This window comes from Rhipicephalus sanguineus, chromosome 5 (genome assembly GCF_013339695.2).
Source record: "Rhipicephalus sanguineus isolate Rsan-2018 chromosome 5, BIME_Rsan_1.4, whole genome shotgun sequence".
Taxonomy (NCBI): domain Eukaryota; kingdom Metazoa; phylum Arthropoda; class Arachnida; order Ixodida; family Ixodidae; genus Rhipicephalus; species Rhipicephalus sanguineus.
The window spans coordinates 124,491,110-124,513,565 of record NC_051180.1 but is presented as its reverse complement, the minus strand read 5'-3'; the positions used below and the strand labels follow the sequence as shown (position 1 = coordinate 124,513,565).

General features: G+C 49.6%; 1 protein-coding gene across 12 annotated transcripts in view; it reads right to left on the bottom strand.

Annotated features, from left to right (window-relative positions):
* The window catches only part of LOC119394215 (poly(rC)-binding protein 3), a 434,114-nt gene that overhangs the window by 89,222 nt on the left and 322,436 nt on the right, over positions 1–22,456 (bottom strand). For 9 of the 12 annotated variants that reach the window (XM_049415707.1, XM_049415699.1, XM_049415705.1 and 6 more), the window contains one exon: positions 20,670–20,777. The exons of the other annotated variants lie outside the window; for them this stretch is intronic. The gene's annotated coding sequence lies outside the window, so the exon portion shown is untranslated. The remainder of the gene's footprint in view (positions 1–20,669; positions 20,778–22,456) is intronic. 12 annotated transcript variants of the gene reach the window in all.

Sequence of the window (22,456 nt, the reverse complement as noted above, 5' to 3'; positions counted from 1 at the left end):
AGGTAAATATTATGGAGACGGTCTATAATGGTCAGCAACGCTGCAGCGTTGCAAGAAGTGCATGGCTCAATACGAATAATTACTTCCGATGCGGAATCCAAAACGGCCGCAGTAACATCGAGAAACTTAACTAGCAAGAAGATAAAGAGCCGAGCAGAAACGTTTCTTCTTCTTTTTTTTTCGTATTACTCGACGGTCACCAGGCTTCTCCTTGGAAGACGAGCGCCGGACGTGTCAACAGTGTTTCTTTATTTGTTTCTTTCTTCGCCCGTTCGATGTTTTTCGCGCCATTCACAAATGCCTTAACAAAGAACCACGCATTTTAGACGGCCAGAGATGTGCCTTCCGAATCAAACCGTGCAACAAACAAACAAACAAACAAACAAACAAACAAACAAACAAACAAACAAACAAACAAACAAACAAACAAAAATGCGAACGAGCTCACGCAGAAAAGCGAAAAAACGAACACCAGCAAATTGTTGCGCGGAGAAACAGAGACGTCACCCGCCGGCTCATGCACGTTGTTTATGCATATACCTCGATTTCCATTTCAGCCGAGAAAGAAGCAGGTATTCCGGCTGAGCTAGCGACCCTGACTGTCTTTTCTTTATTTATATTTTTTTCTTCCCAGGTGCTCCCACGCCGGCGCTGAAATCCGAGCATGCCGAAAACGGTTTGCGTACACGGAGAACAATGTAAATTTATGAATCCGGTGGGCGAGAAACTAGCCGCCGGTCGTCGTAGTGGCTGCAGAAAAAAAAAAAGAAAACACGAACATGGCGGCAAATGTGCATGCGTTACGACGGGAAAACATCGCGGAAGGTCTACGACAATGTGAACACGAAGATGTACGACGAAGGAAGGAATAAGCATTACGCCGCGAACACGACAAAAAAATTTTTTTAGGGAACTACAATGAAGTAAGGAGAAACGAAACCGAAATACGCGTATAGGTTGCCCGCGCATTTCGCTCAAGAAGCAATTTCCGAGAAAAACCGGCCAGAAGAACCCAGAAAGAGATTGGCGAGAGCGAGACAAAAATAATAATAACAAGAAGAAGTAAACTGCGAGGTAGGAGTCATCGCGCAATGCGAGCGCAGTCGACAAGTAAACACGCAGAGGACAGGCCGGAAGGAGGTGCCGCCGGCTCGGGAGTCGATTTGCAGCCGCCACCGCCATCGCCGTTGTCACGGCGGCTTGCACAGTTAGCACTCGGGAAACGCGAGCGGGGACGGCTCTACCTGAGCGAGATTTCGGGGACGAAAAGCAAATATGACTGCCACAAGCGAGAAGGTACGTCGGAGGAAGGCGAGAGACAGTGCAGGACTCGGCGCGCACGCATGCATGTATGCATGCATGCCCCGAACCGCGTGCGCGCGGGTGAACAGGCAAGCAGCCACGCTCGAACTGGAACGACGACGAAGAAGACGACGACAACAGAACATCCTTGCGACTCCCACGACAGAGCCTCATCTCCGCGGCTCCTCTCTTGAATTGTAAAAGAGCGCAGTGACGGTGGTGGAGGCTGGAAAGCGACGAAAAGTTCTCGACGATGACTCTCGAGGACGCGCGAAACGCAGCAAAGCGGGCGAGCGCCGCCGCAAACGTATGAGACGGCACGAGCGAAGTGCAATCTACGGCCACCAGTGCTAAGCCGTCTGCGTTATACGCCGGCTCTCCTTGAATATTTAAGAAGAAGAAGAACACGAAGAAGGAGAAGGAAAGAGTGAAAGCACGCAACAGCGACAGCGATGGAGACAGGAGGGGCGAACGATGCTTAGATGACTGAAAAAAACAAACGAAAAAGAGCAAGGTGTCAGCTAACACACACGTCGTATATATATATATATATATATATATATATATATATATATATATATATATATATATATATATATATATATATATATATACGACGTGCGTGCGTGCAAATAGAACTGAAGTAAATGCAAATCAGAAAGGAAAAAACAACAATGAAAGACCAACAGAAAGCTAAGGAAACCGAGATGTCAAGTAAGTCCAAGCCGTTATGGCAGAACGGGCACGCTCACGAAAAAAAAAAAGAAATAAAAAGGTAACGGCGCAAACAAGACGAGAGTTGCGAGGCTTGTTTCTCGATTTGCGAGCGGGACTTTTTCTGGCCAAGCTAGCCGGCTGCGCTTGACGAAGACTTTTATGCAGTCCGCGGGCTTAACGCTGTTGCGCCCATGTAGCGCGTGGCGCTCCACCGCGGCGATGCAAAACCCTAGAGCGGCGACGACATCAGCGTATACGGCGGAGTTCGCGGAAAGTGAGATGAACCGCTGTGTGTAAGAGGTGAAACGTATAGAGCGAGGAGTACGCGCGAAAACGAGAACGTACCGTGCACGCGGGAGTTTAGATGCTCCACGCGCGCCGCACCAGCTACAGGCGCGGACGAGGTCCTCTCTTGGCAACAACGTATGCGCCACACTTGCTGGGTGAGCGGGATGTGGAAGAGGAGAAAGAGCAGGAGGAAGTGAATCGCAAGGAAATGCGAGAACGAGCCGCCAAGTGGAATACAGAATGAATGCCAACGGGAAGGAGAGATTCAGTTCGGTATACACTTTTGTCTTTTCTATATAGATATATACGTTTGCCTCCTGTCGGCAAACGAACGCCGATCTTGCTCTTATTGCGTAGTAGGCAGTCCTTTTCCGATGCACTCCTCTACGTCGGCAGCGAGAGAGCCTCGCCAGTTTCTCGAGAGGTTGCGGCCCCCCTGGAGCACATTTGGCGTCCCGCGACCCGGATCCCCAAACGATGGGCGGCGACTCGCAAAGCGGCGCACGCCACTGCAGCGTATATAGTGTAATCTGGAAGAGAGACTGGGGATCGCTTGAACCTATACTCCCCGTCTAAAGGTCCGTTTTCTTGAACGCCCTTCGATCTTTATACAGTTGCCTCCGCTCAGCCTGCTACGCCATCTTTTTACCTTACAATGCCACTAGACGTAGACACTATCCTCGTCTTGCCTTTCATTTCCATGCAGAGTAGAGCCTGAGGCCGCACTCCTGAACCTCATGGTAACGAAGGGAGTAGCAGTGAACATGTGGAAGCAAGGGAAACAAGAGTGCCGGACTTACTGTTGTTGGGTGTTTCTATAGAAACTAGAAGCAAAGCGTCCGAGCCCGAAGGCGTAACACAACAACGCGCAACGCAGAAAAGTTTGGACAGTCGGTCGAATCCTGCGGGGCGCAGTTTGCCGGAAGGAAACGCTTTCACACGGGATCACGCCACGCGCTGTGTGCTCAGTGCAATTGAAGGGGCGCGCGAGCGTAGTTGGTTGCCGGGCCATGACGCCACGCCCGGCGACAAGTTGTTAAAAATAAATATAGAAGAAAGTATTATTCCTCCCCCCCCCCCCCCCCCCCCCCCCAAAGGAGGCCGAAAAGCAAATGCGCGATCGGTACCCGGATGTGCACGTGTGTGTTCGAAGAGGAGCGCATCCATGGGGGGGACAAGGTTGAAGTCACGGGGATCGTTAGAGGCGGCATAGGAAAGCCCGGTGGCGAAGTCAAAACTCGTCGTTTTCAGCTGCGGACATGCGTTTCGCGAAGGCCGGGGGAGCGAGTTTGAGCAGCAGGCTGCGGCGCGCCCGGATAACGAGCCACCCTGTTTCGTCTCTGCAGGGCAGCTATAACGCAGAACTAAGGGGAACCAAAAAAAAAAAAGTATTCCATGGCGATACCCGCGAGAGACGATCGAGGGAGGCTGCTTCGGCGAAGAGTCTGAGCTGTGCGGACGTGGAATCCAGCCGGATAGCGCGATCCTGTTTGCCGAGGATGCCATTCGCGAGCGTGTTTTTTCTTTTTCATTTTCTTCGAGGAAGTGAAGAAAACGGAGAAAAATGAAGCGACGAAGGTATCAGACGCACCGAATGGCGGGGAAAAACGAAAGCGTCGCGACACGGTGGAGACTGCGGAAACTGCCCGCAGTGCTCCCGGAGGTCATGTCCAAAGATTCCATCTTCATAACGAACGTCCTGGAGCGGAGACGGACTGTAGAGACAGCAGCGGCACACGGGATCGAGAGGAAGTCTCAGCTAGCGCTCTGCAGCTTTTCGCGGGAACTAAGGTATACGGAACAAATATAAACGGTGCCCCGAGTACAATAGTATATTTGTGTTCTTTTCACGAGAGCGTATAGTATAGCGTAGAAAATGAAGACATGCGTGTATAAAAGAAAGTGCGTGAAAGAAAGTGAAGTGGCTTCCTGAGAAGCAGCCAGGCAAGCGGACAGCGTAAGGAAGAGTGCAGTGTAGCTGGCGGTCAGCGATCTGGAACGCTTACAGATTCGTAAATGATTATAAGAGAGATGAGAATGAAAAAAAGGCGCGTACAGGAGGAGGAGAATTAAGACGGAGAAGGCAGGATAGTTGGAAGGCGTCTGATTGGTCACCTTATGCCGGCGGAAGGGGGAAAAAGAGCAATAGACAGATGAGAGGCGAAGGAAAAACGCATGGTCGTAGATGGACCGACAGGTGCAAGCAAGACACTCTGCAGCGTAGTTTCGCGCAAACCATGGTCAGGATTTCGAGGCTGAGTCATTACCGCTTTTTTCTCTCTCTCCCCACTGAATGGGGAGAGAGAGAGAGAGATCCGGGCGACCGCCATTGGCAAAGCAATAGAAAAAAGACCTGATATCCCAGCCCTTCCCAAAACACAGCGAAATCACCGAATCGAAAAAAAAAAGAAAGGAAAGAAAGGAATGAAACAAAGCAGAAGCAGCGAGGCAGAGGCGAGCTTATTGGTGGACGATCGTGCCGGAAAAGCTGCAAGCCCGCAAGTACGCTGAAATTGATGCTCAGCAATGGATACGTTCTAGCGGGCGTGCACCTTCCGCTGGCCGCTCTCCCCTCCCCCTCCCCCTCCCCCTCCCCACACACACATAAATATACCAGCCTGGAAAAAAGACGAGAAGGCTATAAAAGTGGCAGCGCCAGTGCTCAAAAAACAGCAACAAGGACACCCTTTGCATTTGCTACTTCGCATTTATAGACACGCGCGTGCTTCAGTTTCGTCGGTCTTGTTGTTCGGTGCGCGGGCGCGCGTTTTGTGCTTACTGCAACGATGAACAATGCCGAGCATCTCCGGCGCTGCTCCCCAAAGCGCCACGGGGAGTGCACACTGATGGGGAGGGCAAAAAACAAAACAAAACAAATAAAGAAGGCAATTGACGGCGCAGCTGGAGCGAACGTATAGTTCTTATATGCCCGTTTCTCATCTGCCCCCGTCACAAGGAGGTGCAAAGCCGTAATAAGTAGGGGAGGTCTCGGGAAACAGAACGCGAACGAAAAACGAACGAAAGATGAAAAAACAATGAAACAATTTCGGCGAGAATCAGAGGACTTTAAGGGAGATGCTCCGCATGAAGAGTGTATAGAATACTAAAGAAACACTAAAGAAAAGCGGCTTCCATCGCTGCGCACGCAGCTTCGCCTGTTCGGGCCGAAGCAGGATACGTAAAGGTGCTAGTCCTGGCGAAAACTACATAAAAAAAATAAAGTAGGAATAAGTAAGACAACGACTTGCGAGTGTCGGAAGGCAAATAAAGAAATTTCATCCGATCACGAAAGCCTGTTCACGTAATACATCCGCGCATTCTTCTTCTTTTTTTTCTGCCCGTTCAATCGAGTTCCTTCGACGCTGCGAAGATTCCTTAATCCTTCGTTTCGCATTTTCTGACACAATTGCAAGATTCCGCGATAACGGCTCTCTTGCACACGCCGCAATGTTTGTATGCGCCCCTATATAGATACACGCTATTTTTTTTTCCTTTATTTTAACAGGAGGAATGAATGCGACGCGTACCCTCATTTCTTGGGCAAACAACCGCGCCCAGATCCTCTGACATGCGTAAACATCGAACTTAGGGACGCGCCGCGCGATGTGTAAACAGATACGGGAAATAGAGACGCGCGAAGTAAACAACCTGAAGACAAGACCATGAAGAAGCAACGAAAGCTCTCGAGCCAAGAAATACGGAAAATATAAAGAAAGAACAGGATCGAACGAGATGAGCAGGACAGTGGTTTGCTGATGTAGCAGAATCAACAGGACGAATACCTGCAGCTAGTGAACAAGTGCGCACGTGAAGATACTGTAAGCGAGAAACAAAGCGGTTCAGATCAGATGCAGGCGATCCTTAAAAAGGACGTACGTATCCTTGGAATGTTACTATTAGGAACGAGATTAGGACGTTCCAATGAGATACTACTACTACTACTACTACTACTACTACTACTACTACTACTACTACTAATAATAATAATAATAATAATATTAATTTTGTAGGGTTTTACGAAGAAGTCTGATACGATATGAGACACGCCGTAGTGGAGAGCTCCGAAAATTTTGACCATTCTGACCAGCAAGACTGTGTGGTGCAGGGCACCTACAGGACAGATATAACCGAAGAACCAAGAGTCCATACAGTTTATCCTTGTCGTTGTAAGAGTTATGTCCATCAGGAAAGCCAAGACCCCAGACAAGGTACGTTAGTGCGCAATAAGCCATTTGAACACGCCAAGCGGAAGTTATACGTTAGATTTGAACCGTCTAATGTCCGCGCTACAGCGTTTACGAGTACCTCTGTGACAATCATACGAGACATCCATCCCTGTACCAGATCGTCACATATTGACATTTACAAGTGTCTATAAACACGCGCATATTCGGTCCCACGTTTACAACTACTCGAGACCTGTTGCGGCTGTCGGCACATGCGTTTTGTCACATACACAAACTGGAACACGCTTCAGGATACGACATATTTCACTATACAAGCAAGCATGGTCGACAAAGTATGCGCTTATCAATTGACGCGTCTTGACGAATGCAACCGTATCGTATCGCTTCATATACATCTAGCGCATCGCATCCATGAAAAGAAAGACAATAAACACACTTTCGGAGGAGCAACGAACCAACGATTAACCTGTTGCGGAGGTTGCACGTTCGTAAAGCAAAGCAGTGCGCAAGCCGTTTGCATAGATTCATCCCACGCTCCCACGAAGCGCGCAACTAAACGGGGTTCAATCGACAAAGATATTGGTGCACCTTCTCATTCCATGTTACAAGAAAAAAAAAAAAACAAGGAGGGCTCCGGGACCGTAATGAAATGTGTGGATGCTTGCACTGTAAACACGTAACGCAGGGCGCAGTTAGAAGGCGAGGCGCAGTAGTGGCACATCGCGTTGAGGCTCTACGTTTTATCTTCCAATACACGTTAAGCACGGCTACTCACACCATCGGTCGCGAGTACACTCGTGATTGTTGCGCACTGCATTATGAGACAGCCGAAACGAACGCCATCGTGAACGGCGGGGCTCGAAAATGCGCATAACAACGGCCCCCTCACTGGCGACCTCGGCAATGATGGATGCCCGCCTGTCCGAGGGACGGCTAAGCTGAACCGATATATAACCACCGAGCTTCGCAGGCCGTTTATATACGCGCCGCAGCGTTCTGCAGCGACCTGTCACGACGTTTTTCATTTGTACCCGTGAAATTAATCCTCCTGTCAGCGCTGAGCGTGCTTCAGTTTCACAGGGAATCTCTGGCGCGGTCGTAATGGCGAAGGAAATGAGCGCGCCAGTATAGTGCAGCAAAACGCTGCAACCTGTCCGCTTAGGTAATGCGTGTCTATTTGTTTAACTCGCAACTAAGCGTCGTGCGGGCACACTAGTAACGCCGAAGCCTAAAACTGCCGCTCCAATAACGCTGCACCGTGCATCTCGCTTTCGTACAAACTCTCATTACTGAACAGTTTTTTGCTGAGCTTTAAAGAAGAAGAAGAGGGGGAAAAAAAAGACGCGCGAACACGATCGGCGGACACACGCCGTTGAGAAGGTTGGAATAGTTCACGAAAACGGTAAACAAGCCAACTATGTAGTTCAGAACGAATTGCAACCGTGATATTGTAATTGGATCTAGAGTGTTTGCGAGTCCAACCTAGCTACGCACGCAGAACCAGCTGTTCTTCATGTAATACGAACGTGTGATGCGCCCGGCTTTGGGAACATTTAGGCAGGGCAGCGAACCGGAGACTTGCTCAATCGCTAACTCCACTATCTTTGCTCTCTCTGTCCATCTTGGGTGACGTGTAATGTACGGAAACAATTAGGCGACGAAAACTAAAATAGGCAACACAGTATACAGCGCTCGTCGTGTGACCTAAAAAGCAGTAGTCAAACATTTCATGAAACTGTACCGTCCGTACGCATTTCAGAAACATACCGCGTCAAACATCTCCTTTACGCCAGCAGCCTCCGGGTATTGTGCTGCGTCAGTGCGTCGTGCACGCATTTGTATAGTTACGACCACCACGCTTTGTTATGTACGTAAGCAGACTATACATTCGCGGATGAACCCTCAGGCTGAACACAGTTTAAGAGCCGTTCTTAGACCATGTACTTAGATTTAGGTCACGCTAAAGAACCACAGGTAGTCGAAATTTCCGGAGCCCTCCGCTACGACGTCTCTCATAATCATATCGTGGTTTTGGGACGTTAAACCCCAGATATTATTACTGAGCCGTCCTTAGAGACATCAAACGCATTTGGGAAGAAAATTGGGATCTTAAATCCCGCCTATCGGAAGATGTAACCACCGGCGAGCAAAATTTCCGCTGGGAAGAACCAATCATCAAGCAGCCATTCCTCTCTACATACACACAATTATTGGACTCTCCAGACACCGTCACTGTTGTTCACAGCTGCTTGAAATTGGGGCAGCACTGCTTTCTTTAGAAGCGCTAAAACAGAAGAGAAGCTAGCCACTCATGCTGCATATATTCTGCAGCAGGACTTGTTCCTTGGTGAGCTGGTGTTTGCCGATCGCCTTGGTGTAAGCGCGGAGACATAAATACAAAGAGACGGAGACATACAACCCTCCACCTTCGGAGTATGCTTTCTTGTGTTTGTATTTGTGTTTTCGCACTACACCATGACGATGCTGCAATATGTTGTTCATAGGGAATCTACTTCCCTCTTTTTTATATTTTTATTTATATATGTTACACCTGTGAAAAGAGAGAAAAAAAAAACAAAAGTAAGCGTCCTTTTCTGTCGCATAATTTCTTAATTCGGTGTGCATTTGTAGATTTGCAGTCGGATCAGGAACCAAGACCAACGAATTCTTGAAAATTGAGGCAGAACAGCGTAAAAAACGGGACGGTGAATACAGAGGACGACACAGTGCTGTCAGCTCTAGCCACTCTTGCCAACTCTATCAACCAACTAGCACACCTAAGAACCTTTGCGAGTACTTGAAGGTCCGAGATGTACAGCTACAAAAGATAACTACAAGAAAGAAGAAAAGCTATCAATTAAAGCAATACAAAAAGGAAAAGAGAAGAGATTCCTTTTAAAATCACGAGTTCTCGCACTTAGGCACGCGCGAGGCACTTCAGCGTTTCGCACCGGTCCATGTTACAGAGAAATTCATTATAAAAACTTAAAAAATAAAGCGATGTTCAGACGTGAACGTCATTCGTAACTCGCTTAATGAAAATGCACTTTTTTTTATTTCAATGGAAATCTCTGCACTCTACGTTCGAAATGAGGAAGTCGCACGTCTCTGAAACGACGAACCCACTTCGTTAATTTCGTTGCAGTTCGTAATAAAATCGCGCACATCTCGCCGTCAAAGAGCCCGCGGTAGCTCGACATACAACGACTGTGAAGTCTACACTTTTTCTCTCTCTAATCTACTATATTTACTTACTTTTTTCTCGTACATGTGAACTGCAAACTAAAAAAAAAAAAAAAGTCAGAGCACTTCGCCTTTGAGAGAGCAACTAGTAAGCGCTGGCCTCATAGCATGCCGAAAGTGAGGTGCGGCTATTAAATGTCATTTTTAGGGAGCAGTGTACCGTACGCCACCTAGACAATAGGATGTGCGCGGGGTCGGCACAAGTACACGGAAATGAGGCCACCAACACTATACGAGCTTTTTCGCTCGCAAGTACCTGACTTCGCGACGTGGTCTCGCAAAATACGTTTGACTAACTTCAAATTTGTAGTGCATAAGCCACTGGATAGCACTTTCGAGCGTGATGACTGATGTTTCGGAGCTAATGGACTCTGCGAAATTGAAGTTATTCGGACGGTTCACGCTTTATTTACTCAAGTCAACGAGGTTGCGAAAGAGAAGCCTGCTGATAGCAAAGGTCCCCTGTTCTACGGACTAAACTTTAAGTACTTTGCCCTGAACTACTGATGCTCACACAGAGCGAACGTGCATCGAGAGTTGTGGCGTGCTTGCGTGTGTTGGTATGTGTGCGTGTATATATACACAAAATTGAAAAAGTTTGCATATATATATATATATATATATATATATATATATATATATATATATATATATATATATATATATATATATATATATATATATATGGGGGGGGGGGGGGGGCGTCATTTACATGGTAAGTGAATACATAAGGGATGACAAGCGCTGCGTTGTACTCGGACCCTGCAAGCAGTACGACACGGTACCGTGCCCAACTCTGCCGATGCTTGCCCGCGGCAGACCGGCGCCTTCTTCACCCTTAGATTATAAATATCTTGTTCAGCACCGGCCCCAGTACGAGTTTTAATTAAATCTTCACTCCGGGTTGACTCACGCTCACCTCACAGGCAAATTATTAGTGGACGTAAGCCATTGAACATTGTCACTTAAAACACGCTATAAGTATAGGCGGGTTTCTCTCCAAAGGGCCAGAATTCAACCTCATTGAGGTCATGGTGCAACACAGAAGAAAATCGGATTGCTTACAGCTACACAGCACCCCATTCGAACGACTTGCCACGGTTACCGATATCAGTTGTCGCGATATCAGCTACGTTTTCCTGCATTTAACAAGCTTACGGACGCGTCGCGAAGAGGAGACTACAGGCCGTCGTCAATCAGTTTGAGGGAGTTAACAAAAACCACCAACCTGGCCCTCAAGGCCGACGGCAAACCGCTCAACCAGCTCCACTCTCGCGTGAACAACGAAAATAGCGAGCACAAGAGGGGAGGGGGGGGGAGGGGGGGGCTAGGACGACGAAAGAGAATTAGCGCTAAGGTCGGCACTTCCTACGAGAAGTCACCAATTAAAATGCCGCACAACAGCAAACAACGGCTGCCAAGTTGTGCAACTCGCGTCTGGGTGCCACGTTAGCTAAGGGGGGGGGGGGGGGGAAAGAAGTCGCGGTTTGTGCCGAGGTTATACATACGCGAGCCCACCACACCGCGCGCGCAGGTTTTGCCCGAGCCCCGGTTCGACACACTGCCAACGCCGGTTTTAGATACGACCGACCCCCTTCAGGTGTCTTCCTCCCCTCTCTCTCTCTTTCATTGTCCGGGTCTTGTTTGTGACACCCGGATGGGTGATCCCATTGTAGTCCGCGCGCATTACCAACCTCCGCGAAGAGGTCACCGCGCCATGAAAAAAAAAAAAAACCGCTGCGTTCGCTGTTTCACCTGAATTCGTGCCAAAGCCACATCCTCGCCCGAAAGACTCCGCAAGGTCGAACGCGGAAGGTAGAAGCACGATTCCAGAAAGCGAGAGAAGTACAACGTGCGCGTTTGTTTGGGGTTCTCGTCGCAGTCAAAGCTGTAGCGCTTGCGTCGAAACACAAAAGCTTCTCTTTTTCTCTTTTTCTTTCTTTCCTTGCGACGACACGTTGCTAAATGCGACCCCGCGCACTTGTCACCGCAAACCCCTTTCTTCTCCCTTCTCTGGCCTATACTACGCGCGTTTCAGCACACGCAATATGTTATCGTCCTTTCTTTCTTTTTTTTTTGGGGGGGGGGGGGGGGGGTTAAATCCCAACACGAATGAGCTATGTGGTTGGTGCACGGTCTCTCACCGAGCTGAATTTAGCTTCAAGGCTAAAGAACAATGTCGACACGTGCAGATACAAGTAGCGCCATTAAGGAAACAGAATATCGAACGCCCTCGTTCATTTTAAACATATGAACTTCAGAATGGAAGGAGAACATCAGTGGCACCGTGCCATGTTGTTCGTTATTATTTTCGGCTGTTCCCGGTATTGGAAAACTCTCCACGAGCGACGCGTAGCTTCTGCGCAAACCATTTAGGTAGAGTCAGCTTGCTGGTATAGAGGTAGGACTTTAGAAAGAAACAAAGAAAACGACACGGAGCGTGTCAGTGATTCCTGCGCAAATACTGCGACAAAACGAACGTCTCAGAACTGAACGCCTCGATCTTCTTCAGTCACGTGTAAAACTTGCCAGCGCCTCGCGCCTCTTTATCGGTGGTCAATCGGGCCTTTACATACAGCAAGGTTAATGGGTGAAGGAAAGCTTCTGTTGCGTTTACATTCTACATAGAGACGAACCCGGTTATAACGAACTGGATTACGCGCTCGCAATGGCTCGATATGTCAGGTAACTCGCCACATCAAAAACTCTGAACTGTACCATACAGCATTCGCTGCACGATGATTTCCTACCTTCAGTGGAAGAAAACAAGCGAGGGGTGAATACATGTGTGTACTGAAATACCAATATACGCGTTTAAGTAAGCAGTTTCTGTCTCTCAGCGTAACTGGCAACGGCGTTCTCGATGCGCGACACTGTATAGCCGGGTACAGCTTTAGATGTCTGCAGCGCTTCCGCCTCAAAGGCGCATGAACACAAGCCTGCACCAATGGGCGCGAACTCCAGACTGACGTCATGAGCCGGACGGACCCCGCGTTCGCAGACATTGCCGAGCGCATGAGCGGGACTATTTTTCTAGTCGTGAAGTTGATTGGATGCCGTGCTTCGGTTATTTGGGCGGGGCCTCTCCGGACTTTTTCAAGTTGTACCTGACCTAAGGCCTATAGCTGCTTCCTCCAATTTCCTTCACCGTCGGCATAGTACCCGCGCAACACAATTACAGCAGAAAGTGCGTTCGAAAGCGCCGAGTGGAGCAGGTGTTTCACATCCAAGGGCTCACTGCTGCCGGCAGCGGAAGCCCAACGTTCGACATATCCAATGGCCAGTTCGTAATGAGTGCGTTGGTTTACTTGAGTATTTCTCAGCAAGTTTCGGGCGTATTTATTTCGTCCCATTTATTGGGTACGCTGACACGCTCGTAAATCGCGAGCCAGTCCTCGACGTCGGTGCCATCCGCGCCGGTGAAAACAGGAGGGTCGCGGATACGGGGGACACCGGGACAGGATGTCGGTGCAGGGGGAGGCGTTTGCTGGGCGGCATCTTGAGTCATGGTAGAGGGCGCGGCACGGGATCGCAGCTCCAAGGGCATCGAATGCTGACCGTAGTTGTTTGAAGGGCACAGCACCTCCACCAAATTATAAAGATGTTTATTGGCGGACACTCGGTGAAGATGAACGACAGCGACGGTCAAGGCGGGGCCGACTCTCTTCACGAGCTGCGTTCTCTCCGAAGAGGGCAACCCACTAGAAGGGGCTGGAGAGGACGACCCACTTCAGAGTTCCAAAGCTTCGCTACAGTTTTATCAAATAATTACCCTTATCCGCGAGTTCGCCATGTCGAGGTTCGCGTATGCTTGGTTTTAGAGCCAAAACAGAGCGAGATGCCTTACACATTTGCAGTCTCTCAACTCAGTCGCATCCGAGAAAGATTTACGAGCGAATGAAATTATGCCGGACAAGGAAGCTTATCTCGGTAAATTTGGCCACAGGACGGTAAGTGAACCTCGGAGTAGAATCATGTAGGTGCTCGCAAAAAGCGAGAATGAACGCAGTTGGACGAAACGAATAAAAAAAACGCAATATGGCGTTGCTACCTCCTTACGAGTTCCCTGATTGCTGTTATAATCGCACGGCGCGGAACACTCATCCGATTAAGACGCCCAGGTTGTGTTAAAGAGCCCACACGCAGACATTACGCGTAGTATACCTAGAACATCGCGGCGCACTTTGTTGAAATGAACATTTCCAACATAAAAAAAAAAAAATCCATTCAACGTAGTTCGTTACGCTTCGCAAGTTAGCGCCAAGCGCTCTAACGATCGCGGTGTGAACCAACCGAGCTGGAGGCAGCAATTTCGAAAGTGCCACAGCGAAATAGTGAGACGGCCGAGACGGGCTCATCACAAAGAAGTCTGGAAGCTCATCAAGCCACCATGCAGCTTTTATAACAGCCACCGGAACGCGTAACACCGTGTTAAAGAATGTATACCTGCAATCACGACTTGAAGAAAAGAACGAACGGGAGTGCTACGTTCCCCGAGCCTCCGTTAGGGCACCGCACGGAAGCGACACAAAGAAAGCATTCACCAGGTCCGCAGACTATATGAGAAATAAAACGTACTATACGGCCGCACGATAACGCGCTCCGCTGGGTTTTCGGCACATCAATGTGTCGCTTGCACATGAAGGCGAGTTATGGCTCACATTTACGAAGGCAGTAATGAAAGCGCGAGCGCGCGTCTTTATCTCGGAGCTAGCACGAAAAAAAAAAGAAGTAAGGATAATAATAAAGGAGCGGCGTATGACGACCACGAGGCTGTATTGTTCGGCGCTTCGCAAAACAAATGACCGTAAATGCGACGAACAGGGATCGCGTAGAGCAGCGGCGGCGGCGGCGGCTGTAATTTTCGAAAACGAGATTATAAAGCGCGGCGCCAGTGAAAGGTATCGCGGGAACGAGAAATAGAGAGGGAGAGAGAGAAGCGAGCGAAAATCCTCCGCGGGCTGAACGCGCGGATTTCCTACCGGCCGCAAGAGGCCTCCACAAGAGAAAGTACACGCAGGCAAGAGCCGTAGAGCTTCGTCGGTGAGCTATACACACACGGATGCGTACAGACCTTGGCTGCGGTGGTTTGTGTGCGCACGCGCGTGTGAGTGTACATAAAATGTCCTCCCTTCTTCCGCTGCTGGTCAGCAGCGGTTGTAGCTCAGAAATGAAGAAGAAAGGAAGAGTGGTCGGCGCCGGCTTTTTTACGACCGTTACACCGCTGCGGCGTAGCCACGGCGGCAGAGAAGGACGGAAGGAAGGGAGAGGGCCCGGGCCCGAATTGTATTAGGGCGCCCACTCGTAAAAAGTAATCATCGTCAACGGCGCGCCAGCTTACGTACACACCAACGGGCGCTTGGGGCACGCTCGCTCGAGCCGCGACGTTTAAAAGCCCCCGGCAGCTAGCACGTCGAAAAAAAAATACGTCAGAGAGAGAGAGAGAGAGAGAGAGAGAGAGAGAGAGAGAGAGAGAAGCGCTCAGGTGGACGCAAAAACGAAGCGCAAGAAAGCAACCTGCGGCGTGTGTAGCATTTGGTGGGCAAGGAAAAGAGCTCGTGGGATCAAGAGAGGAGACGACGCCCCCCCCCCCCCCCCCCACTTCACCCCTCCCCCCTCGCTGCAGCCATGGCGCGCGCCCGCGTTGCGACTACTGAAACACCTACAGCAACAGAACCACGAAGAGCGCGGCTGGCGTAATAATGAAAGTATAGCGCACCTCTTCCTTACTCTTCGTACCCTCTTTCTCGAGCGCAGTGGGGTACCAGGCGCCTTCTTCCTCTTCTTATGCCGCGGTCCGCGCGCGCACCGCTTATGCACGCACGAACGAGCACGAGCCAGTGGACGCGCATTAGCTAAAGCGCCGCGCGCGCGCGCGCGCTCTCGCTTTTTGGCCGGGGTGCCGCTCTGCGCCGACGAGAACACGCGCCAGAAATGACGGTAATAGCTAATAATAAGCGTTTTACAACGCGCGCGCAGCAGCGCGCGAGCGGGCCGCTTTTGTTTCGCTTTCTTACCTCCACCTGCCTGCTTATCTTTTAATTCTTTTTCTGCTTTCTTTACATCAGGCGGGGGCTGAAACACACCCTTCTTGCAATTTCGCCGCGCCTCCTAGAGCGGCAGAAAAAAGAAAAATAAATGCGAAGTATGAGGAATTAAATTGGTACGAAATGAGGAAGAAAAAGAAAAGACCGGAAAAAAGAAGAGGTTAACGAAGTACGATAGCACCCAGAACTATGCCGAGGAACAAGCAAAGAGAATCTTGCATGACGAAGAAGGGTAACACCGGGAACACGAGCAGGACAGGAACGCACATTGTTCGCGAAAACTGCGTAAGAAAAAAAAAGCAAGAGGTAATAACCGCACGCGAGCGCAACGTCGTCGAGCAAAGTCGCAATAATTTAAGGACCTCGGGAAGCGCCCGCCGCCATTATAAACCGCATGCGAGCTTCCCTTTAATTTTTTTTTTTTTTCACAACGTCAAACGCTCTCAGACGGGCATCGGTCGTCCACGCACGGAACTCACGGACGAGGAAGGGAATGGGGGAACCATTGAAGAGCTTCCATGGAATAAGTTGTGCTTTTAAGCTGTACCTGCATATCTTTTTATTTATTTTTTTTTGACGGTCTCACTCACGGTACTTGTAACTTCCATTCTCGCTTTAATCCCCCACCGGCACCATTTTATTGACTGTCGCAGCCTGTCCGCAGGAAGAGAACGAGAGGGAGGGGCATGGCCGCGTTGTCGTCATTAGGACGTACCGCCCACTTTTGGGTCGTCATCAGCCAGGAGAGGGCGAGAACCTAGAGGCTTACACGGTCACTAGAGCGCGACACGTCGCCGCCACGTCGTTCCCAGGTTGACCGCTCGAGCGGCATTTGAAGCTTTTCTATACTTCGTGCGCTCCCGCGCTTCCCTCCTTATCTCGAAGTTTTCCTATCTTCCTTCATCATTCATTCATTCGCGCCTTTCTTAACAGCGTTCTCCGACACTCGGCCCGCACGCGTCGTCATCCAAGGAGGCGAGGTTCTGGCTGCTACTGCTGCTGCATTACTTAACTCGCACGGCGCGGTGCTCCACGCGCTCAATTCTTCCGAGGCCGCGTTAATTATTTACGTATCAGAGAACCGCAGCCCGACTGCTGCCACCGCCGTTGCCGCTGCTACTCGCCATACGGCAAAACCCGGAGTCCGCAACAAAGACGCAGCGAGAGTGCCCGGTGCTATATTCCTACACCTCCGAAAAAAAAAAATAATGAAGAATGTTCAGACATGTTATAGGCGGCGTCGCTGTGCACCTTATCCGTAAGTCGGACTACTTTAGTTTCTTTTTCTTCCCTTTCTTTTACCTCGCTACTATTGGTTAGTTACAGAACTCCAGTCTACTTTTGCCGAAGGCGTCTTGTGAGCTAAACAGAAAACAGAGAAAAAAAACAAAACAAGTCATATCGAAAGAAACGGCTAAGCTTGCGGTGATGAGGAAATATGTCCTAACGTAGAGCGGCGTGTACACGCCAGTGTTGCGCAACAGGTTTATTGCGGCCGCCGAGAGAAAACATCGCCGCGCACACTACAGGTTACCGCCACTTGGGCGAAACGCTAAGAAGCTTCGGCGTTACTTAAAACAGAAGGATAAGAAATAACGAAAGTCAAGGATAATCCCATAAGCGGAAAAACGGAAGCTGAAACACGAAAAAAAAGAGGAAAGAATGAACTCGGAACCATGAATCCTTAATAAGGTATCCTCTAATCTATCGCTTTACTTTCGAGAAGAGTCGCTTCCGCGCGGTACGGGACCAAATGCACTCCCAGAGCATTACCACTTACACTCTCTAACTATCTTCTTCTCCTTTATTCTCTGATATTTCCTACCGTCCAATCTCTCGGCTGCGAACCGGTGCGAGCTTACGCCGTTGGACTCGCCTACGATAAGAAGAACAACCCGAGAGAGAAAGAGAGACGGCGCAGAGGTAAAGCAACAAGCGCTGCAGAAAAGCGCGCAACACGCGAAAGGCGCAGCAGAAAAAGAATACTAGACCTGTACGGTTGGCGGCGGCCAAGATCTAATGCAGCACTGCCACGCACGAGCCGGCGTAATAACGTTCACGCTAATCGGATCGGGGCGGGGGGTCTGCAGCAGCCCTGCCCCGCCACACTTGTTTTCGCGTGCGCTCGCATTATCATTTTGCTTCTCCTTTCTCTTCCGCACTGCTCAGTGCAAGACGCACAGCAGAAGAAGCGAGCGAGCGTATCGTTACCCGTATAGTGGCTCCGCAGAAAAAAAAAAAACGCAACGGGCGGCGAACGGCGAAGTCATGCAAGCTGGAAGCTCTAATTACGCTTTTATCCATCGAACGCAATATATATATATATATATATATATATATATATATATATATATATATATATATATATATATATCTAAACGATCACGATCGCTGCCACTGCCGACATTTGTTAACAAATCCATGCCCCATGGTGTTTTGAAAATTGCATCTCCGCACAACACCCCTGCCATGCCGGCAAAGCACGCTTTACAGGCCTGTAACGATACGACAACAGCGCGGAGTCGAGAGTTACTGTAAAATGTAGCATATACAGTAACTCTAACGCGGAACGCTCAATGAAAGGAGCCGACGCGACGGTAGTAGTGGCTCTACAGGTCGCAGTGAATGGCTGGGACGGCTATGACCGCTGAAGAAAAAGCGAGCGAGAGAGAGAGAGAACGTCCCCGACTCGCCTTGAATATGTTCGCCAGAACCTGTACAAGTTTCATTCTCGATTTACGTTTCTTTCGGCCCTGTTCCTAGGCAAGGCAAATATCGCGTTTTGTTTCGATTCCTTGCTTTGGCAGTCACGGCGATACATTCGGAGTTATAGTTGAGTACTCGGTTAGTACACTGACGTTGTGTTTAGGTCAGGGTGAAAACGTGCACGTACGCGCGCAGGAAAAGAAAAAAAGAAAAGAAGGCAACTCGGTTCAGTTTCCGAGGCGCGACATTTATCTTGAACTTTTAGCACGCGTATTTTAGGAGGACAAAGTAGCAGCACGAACATCCAGAAAATGCATACATGTCGTTCCAAATGCGACCGTTACATTTACGTACAACCCCAAATATTCAATAAAGAAAGCGAGTACATTCGTTTATTTTCGACTTCGCTTCCTCTGACAAAAAACTAGAACGGAAAGAGGTAGAGGGAGAGTTCACCCTCATTCGTACTGTGAAGTGAAATTAAGCGTAGCTGTCACCGCGCAGCAGTGATCGCGAAGGAGGCCGCACAGGTATTTTGAATACCTACACCGTGATGTGCCTACATACGACACGCCTTCCAGCTACGGGGAACTTACATTCGGTCCGCGTGAGCTAACGAATACAACACCCGGCGAAGCGTGCGAACACCGAGAAGGCGAACAGATCCGACTGCGTAAAACCCACGTTACACGTCTAAATGTACGGAGCTCCGCCTTTCTAGTACGAAGGTGCGACGGGAAGACTAATTCATACAGAGAAACAAACAATGAACAAAACAAGGGGATTTTTTTTCAAGGGGCTCGTTTTGTTTGTTGGTTGTTTCTCGGTCACGCTCCGAGATCGGAGGTGCGAATGCCTTGAGCTGGAGCGTGGTGCTTCGAAAGAATCGACCGAATTTATTCACAGCGCTCGATTTCGATCACGCGAATGTGACGCGTCTCGCGAGAGCCCGCTACTCATTTGGCTCTGTCTAACATAGAAACAAAAAAGGACGATACCAGTACCGCGCAGCAAACGCGTATCAAAATAGCTCAGTTTTTCAAGCCACAAAGAAGCCCGTTTGGGAAACGAACACGTTTAAACGTTTCCAAAAATCGGTTTCCTGCGAGGACGCGGTGCGTGCGAATTATTGTCTATTTAGAGGAGCACGCACACAACGACCGATCGAATGCCAATGTGAGGCGACGTCAAATACATAAGCCCGTGCTAGCGCGCGAGGTTGACTGAGGATCGTCGTCATGGAGACGAGGCCTTATATCGTTAGCGCTTGCAGCGTGGGCGGCGTGAGCTGGAGCGGAGTGACCGCGAGGCGACGTGACCTTACCGCCGCTTCGTGCACGAGTTTTCAGCGCACGCAGCTGCGAGGTCTGTCCCGGATGGAGCACGAACGCCGGTGGCCAAGGTTCAGTAAGGTCAAGCGTGAGACTCGGTAACCACGACCACGCAACCTGGAGGAAAGAAGCGAAGCGTGCAACTAACGAATGACCTCGTGACATTGAGGGGGAGATTCTATTCATTCACGTGATAGATTCAACTGGTCGTTCTCGAACGATGAATAGCGCACTCTCGCGACACGCGTCACATTCGAATGGTCGAAATCGAGCGCTCCGTAAGAGATTTTGTTGGTTCTTTCAGAGCACCACGCTCCAGCTCAGGGCACTCGCACCTCCGACCTCGGAAGCGAGGTCGAGATCTGATCACGTGACCCCTGCAGCTTTAGTCCTGGCGTGACGTCACGCCACGGCTGCGTGAGCGGCTGTTCATCGGCGCCAGTGCGCCTTGTTTCTGTGCACCAGAAGCAGCAGTGACGCGTTTCCTCTTCCGGCCTCCGATTACTCCGCCAAGTGTGCACGTTCGGCTCGGACGCGCGTTCTCTGGCTCGGATTAAGAGCGGGCGCCGCATTGTTGTAGTCCGAGTTAGAGCGAGGGGGCGTCCAGCCGAAAGTACCATCACACAACAGCAGACTATCCGGCTAGCACGCGAGGTCCGCTTACATCGAACACTGCTAGTGCGGACAGGATGGAACCGGTTTTTATAATGAGTGGAGATTTACAACAGCCTGGTTGGTGCACGACTATTTGATGGGTCTCTTTTCGTTTTGATTTTTTTCCCAACTTGGAACTTTTTTCCGACAGTTTTGGCGAGTGAGAACACATGCAGTGGGTAGCCATTACTCACCTCAGCGGCAGCGTAGAAAGTGACGTAGCACGAGGGAACCAGCGTTGAGGTGAGGGAAGAAAGAGAGTGAGAGAGAGTGTTCAGCCTTCACGGTTCACGCGGTCATCCCTGCGAGAGGGAGAAAAAAGGGGGAAAGGACAGGGGAGGAAGAATATTAAGCTGGAGAACAGAGACTGCGTTGCGTTCATATTGCACAATAGATATAGTATGTGCTACATTTGTGACAAGGCACGCGGAATGAACCCAGGCGCCAGTCCTGTTAACATTATGCGCAACGCGTTAAACAGTTCACAGGTTCTTAGCAAACATGCAGTAGAACGAGAAATCTCAATGTATCTAGTGACATGACTTCTTTAAAAATCGTGATGTCTTTTCTTTTCCAACGTCTGTCTTATATTCATGTATGACTGGTTATTCTCATGTGTGTAAGCAGGCGATCGGCATTCTCTCAGGCTTTCTGTGCCTTTACGCCGATCCCCTAGGTAACTAGTTATACGCTGTATACTAGAGAAAGAATGAAAAACCAAAGCTGTGAGTCTCAACAACAGACCGCTAAAGACGAGCGTCAAAATGCAATTCAGAACAAAGCGGGAAGAGGCTCGTCAAAACGTATTACAGTATGCACGCACACATCTCCCAATAACACACACACAAACACACACACACACACACACACAACGAACAAGCGCGCGCTATGCCCCATAAAAGTCAAAGCCGGGAAAAGTAATACTGAGACCGACGTCACTGAATCTTGCCGTTCCACTCTAGGGAGACAAAGGAAAAAGAAAAGGATAAGGCAGGATATGTGTCAAAGAAAAGCGAGAGTTCCGCTAAAACCACCGTTGAAAATGATGAATCGTTCCAGGCAGCTACGGGGCTGCAGCGATAACGCAGCGCTGCTTTGCAGGCAGAATGGCGCACGTGTTGCCCGCTCAGGTCCCTTTCGGCCCTGGCGGTGTCAATTGACACCATCACACAACATTTCCTCTAGCACCTCGGAAATGAAACCAAAACTGCGCATTCGTGGGGGAATACTTCTTCAATGATCCCCACTGCGATTGACACCAAAATGGTGACATGCTTGCGGAGCTGGGAGCCACAAAGAAGAAGAAACTTGACCGAAGTCATGGGTGACGCCGAGGCTGGTCAGCTGAGGCGGCTAAGCGCAATTTTCGGGTCGACTTACCGAAGTCGTTTCAATGAGTATCACACTGAAAAATGAGACGTGGTTCACATTTTGTGTACTCTAGTGAATAGCAGGAAAAAAGATGCCGTTTTTCTCATTTCACAACCGCTGAGCCCCGATGACCTAATTTGATGTCACGCCTGTAAATTGATTAATACTTGCACCACTGGCTCAATTTTTCATTTGTGGTCTTCTGGGTCATCACTATTAGGAAAACAAGCACAAAAAATGTCCCCGACCAAAATAAAAAATCCAGGGCTTAAAGGGTTAAAGCGAAGGCACCCAGCATTTCGCCGCGACCTTCCACTCAGTTTTAAACGCTATAGCGACGCAGCAATTCATGTGAGAATGTTGAGAAGCGAAGGAAAAGGAGAAACGAAAAGAAAACAACACCAAGAGCGGTAATGATACCCGCCCGCGGGCGCGAGTGCGCGACGCCGCCTGCTGTGCAGGCGGGCTCCATGAAAACAAAGTCTGCCTGTTCTTCAAGGCCCAGAGATGCCCTCCCGAGTCCAAGTACGAGGAATTAAAAACTCGCGCGCTTCAACACGCCGCATAATGGGGGGGGGGGGGGGGGGGCAGAGGGCGTAATAGCCGAGCA